This window comes from Strix uralensis, chromosome Z (genome assembly GCF_047716275.1).
Source record: "Strix uralensis isolate ZFMK-TIS-50842 chromosome Z, bStrUra1, whole genome shotgun sequence".
NCBI classification, from domain to species: domain Eukaryota; kingdom Metazoa; phylum Chordata; class Aves; order Strigiformes; family Strigidae; genus Strix; species Strix uralensis.
Genome location: NC_134012.1, coordinates 82,188,579 through 82,194,415, shown reverse-complemented (window position 1 = coordinate 82,194,415; position 5,837 = coordinate 82,188,579).

Sequence of the window (5,837 nt, the reverse complement as noted above, 5' to 3'; positions counted from 1 at the left end):
GTTTCTTTTGTGTTCAGTCAGTGTCTGGAGTGCCAGGACCAGGACAGAGGTAACACTCTGTTGCCTGTGGCAGTTTGAGAAAAGCTTGCAGTGTAACATGAACCAAAAGGATCAATGTGCTTCCAGACTTTATTCTTCTGAAGTATATTATGCCCTGTTCAAATTGTGTCTCCTGCTTGGTGAGACTATGTGCAGTTGTTTTAATGTATTGCTGTTCATATATTAAGTTATTCTGAGAAGCAAGGAGGGACCAAAAACTCCAAAGCTGATTTCTCTTTTTTTAATAGAACGGAAAGGTAATTATTATTCAGCATTTGGTGAAAGTGTTTTTAAGCTTTTCCAGCATCTAATGACTTGGTTAAAAAACAAAACAAAACACAACAACCTCCCCCCCCCAAAAAAACCAACCACCAACTTGCATTTGCCAAATATCATTATAAAAAAATTTAAAAGCAAACTTTAAAACTTATGTGAAGTTTTTAACTGTGCTTCTTTTGCTTTAAGAAAACTTCCAGAGCTTAAAATTGTTTGAAATGTTTGAATTATTTACTGTTTCAAGTACTTATAAACTTCTTGCTACCTTGGTATCTAAAAGCATATTAAAACCAGCCTAAATCAACCAAAAATTCTCACAGTTCTTTAGATAACAATAAAGTAGTAGCTCTCCACTTTGATGATCAAGGTATGTGGAAAAGGATAGCAGCTGCATGTGAGCTGATGTCAGAATTTCAACCAGCTAACATACACTGCCATCTCATCACACACAGATGCACCACCTGCATTACTGAAAATATGAAACCTAGCTCTTTCCAAAGAAACTGCCTTTAAACAGCGATGAGCTGTCCCTGCAGCAGGTTGACAGTGCTGTAGTGACTGCTCCATTCAGATACAGCAGCCAGCTAGCAGTACACTGTCTACCAGACACAGAGTCCGTGCAAAGCGAGATGTCTCATGAAATAACATGCCTGGAAACATCTTATTTTCTACCTAAATTCAGCATTGTTCACCTGTTTTGATATTCATGTTTCATATACGTATATATACACAAGTTCAAGCACTAAATACTGTCGTGAAATAAATGCCACATACAAGTTATTGATTCCGCAAGACCTGTATTAAAGTAATAGTATAAAGCCTATGTGGAGTATGACTAGAATCAGATCCCAGACTATCCAAAAGAAACTGGATAGTTAGTGTTGCAGTTTCTTGCCTTAATTGTACAAGCACCAGTATAGTATGTTACCTCCACAAGCTGTAGCATCATACACATTTGCTTCAGTCCTTTACCGGACCTTAGTCTAGATGAGCCCAGAGTCTAACTCAGTACAGTCCATTTTAGGTTACTCTGAAATTAGAATTATCATTGGTTACTCCATAGTGCAACTTAACTTTGTTAAGTGAACTACATGCAACCACTTTGTGAAGTGGTGATGAGCCACACTGTACCTCCAATTACAGCGATGTAATGCAGGATGAATAAAGATCCCAAGATTCAACTTTACAGATTTAGGCTGGATGGAGAGAAAATTTTACCTACAACATCCATTTTGATGAAAAGCCCTTTTAAGTCATACTGGAAAGCAGCCAGACAGGTAGACACTTTGTACAAAAGTCAATGAATACCAAATTTGAAGCCTTCCCTTTGCTTCTTAAAAACCAGTCTTAAGTCTCTCAAAATAAATCTCAATACAAAACAAAACTGTAAAACATTTACTTGCCTGAGTGCTGCTGTTAACAGCCACAGAAAAGCACTGGCTAACTGAATTCTGCTTGTTTCACAGCAAGAGGAGGCCACCCCTGAGTTTTCCACGACGGTTTTGAACAAAACAATATGGAGTGCAGCTAGCAGCTGTTGACACATCACAGACAACAGCTGGCTAACATGCACTGCCAGACTGTTACGTTGCATTTTGGCCATTAGTTCCCCCTTACCACCACCACTCCTCTAAAGTTTCTAGAGCCCAGTCGTTGTTTGCTTTAACAACCTGGCTTTTCCCATGGGGTCACTTACATAAAACATTTATGTTGGAGCGACATTCTCACCATGCTGGTGGATACATTTCTGTACTGTCACTGTATCTAAGGGCACACTGCTCATCTCCTGCTTCAGTGTTTTCAGTATGGTCAATTCCTTTTACACCTCCATGTCCCACTGTACCAGTTTGCGTATTGCAGTCTCACCAGGTTTTGTGATCTGTGTCAACTCCTTAAGGCACAAACTGCCTGCATTTTCCTCTTGCTTACTGTCAAGCATATTGCTGGTGGTTAATAGGTTTTCCAGCTGTGTTCCTACTGTATATGCAAGTTCTTCATTGTCCTTTTTATCTTTACCACCCTCTAAACGTGGAGAAGTCAGCCTGCAGTGCTAACAAAAGCTCTGTAAATCCATACAACCCCTTCAATCAGGTCAAGTAACCTTTTCTTCCAAACAACAGGCAGTCTCTTTAGTGCCACAGGAGAAGCCCACATGTGTTTTTGATTCCTCCCCTCAACAAATGTCACTTTACCATAACTTGTGTTTTACTGACAGTTCAGATGGTACGGTCAAGAAAGTGTGATAAGGAGTAATAGGAAAGGAATAATAAAATTTGTTCTTTCAAAAATCACGTATTTTCAACAGTTTCCCCCTCTCCTCCCCCAGAAATGTAAAGAGGGGAACTCTTTAGTGCAGTGGATACAGAGGAGCGTGAATGTCTGTGTTTGGCCTTACCTCAGCTGCTTTCTGTAGGCTCTGCTCTCTGCTCCGCTTCAGGTCTTTTCCAAGTGTTCTCGCCACCTCCTCCTTGAAACACAGCGGCACAACACTTGACAAACGCGTGGCTCACCGTTTCTTCGCCCTACACCACCCTCGACCCAGCCGTGCTGCTTGCCAGGCTTCGCCGGGCGCCACGGCCCCCGGTAGAGCCGCCGGACGGGCCGGGCAGGCGTCTGCCAGGCCAGCTACTCGGCCACCACCCTCCCCAAAGCGCCGGCAGCCCCCCACATCCCCGCAGGGCACCCTTACCCGTCGCAAATCCTCATCCCTCCTGCTCGCCCTCCGGGCGGGCTTTGCTAATTTCCACTCCATCTCCGCCAGGGCTAGCCGAACCCGCCGCCGCCGCCTCGGGCGAGGTGATCTTACCTCGAGGTGGGTCCCCGCGGGCGGGACGGCCCGTAAGGGGCTACACGGGTGGCCAGAGCAGGTGCGCGGAAGGCAGCCTGCGCGCCCGGCGACCTGCCGGGAAGGCAACTGGCAGCCCTCGGGGCGCGGGCTCCTGCTGCCCGAGAGGCGGTGCCAGCCCCTCCGCCGCGCAGCCCGCACCGCTCCCCAGCGGCTGCCGGCGCCCTTTAAGTAGCCCGCAGGCGCGGCCGGCGAGGCGGGAACCGGCGGGCGGGAACCGGCGGGCGGCGACGCGGCTCAGCCGCGCCCGGCCCAGCCCGGCCCGCCGGCGGGAGGCAGCGCGCCCGGGTTGAGTGGCGGCGCCAAGGGGCGGCGGAGGCTGGCGGCAATGGAGGCTGGCGGCAACGGAGCGCGACGCGGCGGGTCCCGCAGCCCCCATAGGGAGCGGGGGAGGAGGGCCGCGGCGGCCGGTGCCAAACGGCCCTGGCTCGCCCGGGGACGGGCAGGCGGCGAGGCCGTCACCCCGGGCGGCCGCCGCTCGACCCCCCCCCGGGGCCGGTGGGTCACCTCCACAGGGCCATCTCTCGAGGGGCTGCCCCCGTGGCCCCGCGGCTCTCGGGTTGCTGCTGCCTCGGCCCCTGCCTGGGGGATGGAGCGAGGGCAGCTTCGGCACGCTCCTCATGCAAAAACCCGCACGTCGGTCTGTTTCTCGCTGAGGTTTTTGCCAGCTGCGAGGAGTCACAGACACGCAGCAGCCTCGGCGCAAGGCCTGGGGAGCAGCGCCTCGCTGAGGCATTCAGGCCTGGGTCTGCGAAACCGGGAGCCGGAGCAGAGGCCCAACATGCGGCGCCACATCTCTGTGCGCTGCTGCGTGGCGGCCTGTCCTCCAGCGAAGGTCCCCGAAACCCAAAGGGAACAAAACCTAACCGCCACCAGGAACAACCAGGCTCATGGAAATAACCCGCAATCGTTTGCTTTAACGTGACAGACAAAGGCAGAAGTCGTAGGAGAAAGTGTGAAGAACCATTTTATCCCAGCAGATGAGTTGCTTGTGCATGTGTTTTATGGAGCACAGATGACAGGGGGATTGTACGTACCCTCAGGCACTCACTTCACCAGAGAAAACTTGAGCACAGATTTGGTAGGAAAGAAGTCAAACGTGTTTTTGTTGGAAGATAGGCTTTAGTTAAATCCAAAGAGATAGGAAGGCAGAAGAAGAGTTACTGCTACACATACCTTCTGTATTTTTTACAAAATAAGTTCAGAACCATCCTTCTCAGCCCTTGCTAAAGTTTCAAAATTTGGAGTTACGCCACTTGGGTTTTCAAGCGACAGAAGCTGAGAGACATGCAGCATTTAAAAGAGCCCACTTTTCCTCTTTCTAGCTTTTGGATCTGAGAATCAACATTAGAAGTGTTATTTTCTAAGAGTAAGAAACAAAGAGTGCCACTTCTAAAACTGTGCTCAAAGTTTTTTTCACTTTCTTACGGTTTCAGTTTTTTCCCCAGGAAAGATTTTTCTAAACTTTCACTTGGAAAAGTATTATTTGAACCAAAAAATATCCTCCTGCAAAAATTTTCTCATGTAAAGTCCTGTTTCCCAGTCAATTCTATTTCTATAGCTGCACACATTACATCTGGCAAAAGGACATCATGTAAGCAAGGCAATGAAGGAGACATGTTTATTGATGCTTGAGTTATAGGCAATACTTAAATATCAGATGTTTTGTCAAATCAAAGTAAAACTATTTCAAAAGTGCCATTTTATTATCTCTCTTTGTATTGATAAGGACACAGCTAAGCACAGCCAGCACACGAAGTGGCTGCGTCACTCAACACCATTTTAATGCTTTCTGTAAAACAAACAACATGCAAGGCATTGCTAGCATACCATCACAAAGGATTGTTTGCAATGCTTCAGTTGTTCGTTTAACTGAATATGAGCTCTTCCTACAAGCAAGCATGGCCAGCTAGCGTTACCCTGCCTAACAGCAGATGCTGGCATGCACTGCAAAGCCAGCTCACCTTAATACTCAATGAATCAGCAACCCTCAGGTGAAGTGTATGGAACTGTTACCTATCAGACCAGCATTTGGGCTTCTTAATGAAACTTTTGCTCACACTGCAGAGTTTATTTCAGATGAGCAGGCCTGTACCCATGCAGTTAGATAGCAGGAGGAAAGAAGTCTGAGAGCTATATGGTTGTAAGCTGGAAAAAAAGTCAAAAGTCTTTCAAAGTCAACAAGGTTTTGGGTGAATTAGAATTAGGATTAATTAACACAGAGCAAGGCATTAAAGAGTAAATAGTATGACCCACTGCAATTGGTGTTACAAGCAGTGATTGTGCCTTCAACTCACACATCTGTGCACCACAAACAAGTTACAAGAAAAGATTTAGAGGTTTTTCTGTAAAACTCCTTCCAAACACTGATTAGCAAGTAGAAAACTTGCCCAGAAACTATGTTTGCTAGTAGCCTCAAAATAAGTAGGTCCCTAAGTGAAGTCAGTAGTAAATAAAATCCAGAAATAAGCAGAAATGCCATGGGGAAGTCTGAATTGCTTTGTGTTTGTTAAGAAGGATGTGTTGGATTGTTAGCCAGGTATTATAACATCAAGGATATCCTTAAAACTCTCTTCTTCACTTGAAGCGCCTGGTATTTTGGAAATGATGTGGTAGGTAAAAGCTCTGTTGTCGCTTAGAAATTGTAACCGACTTTTAAACAAAGGAGTTTTGTTTT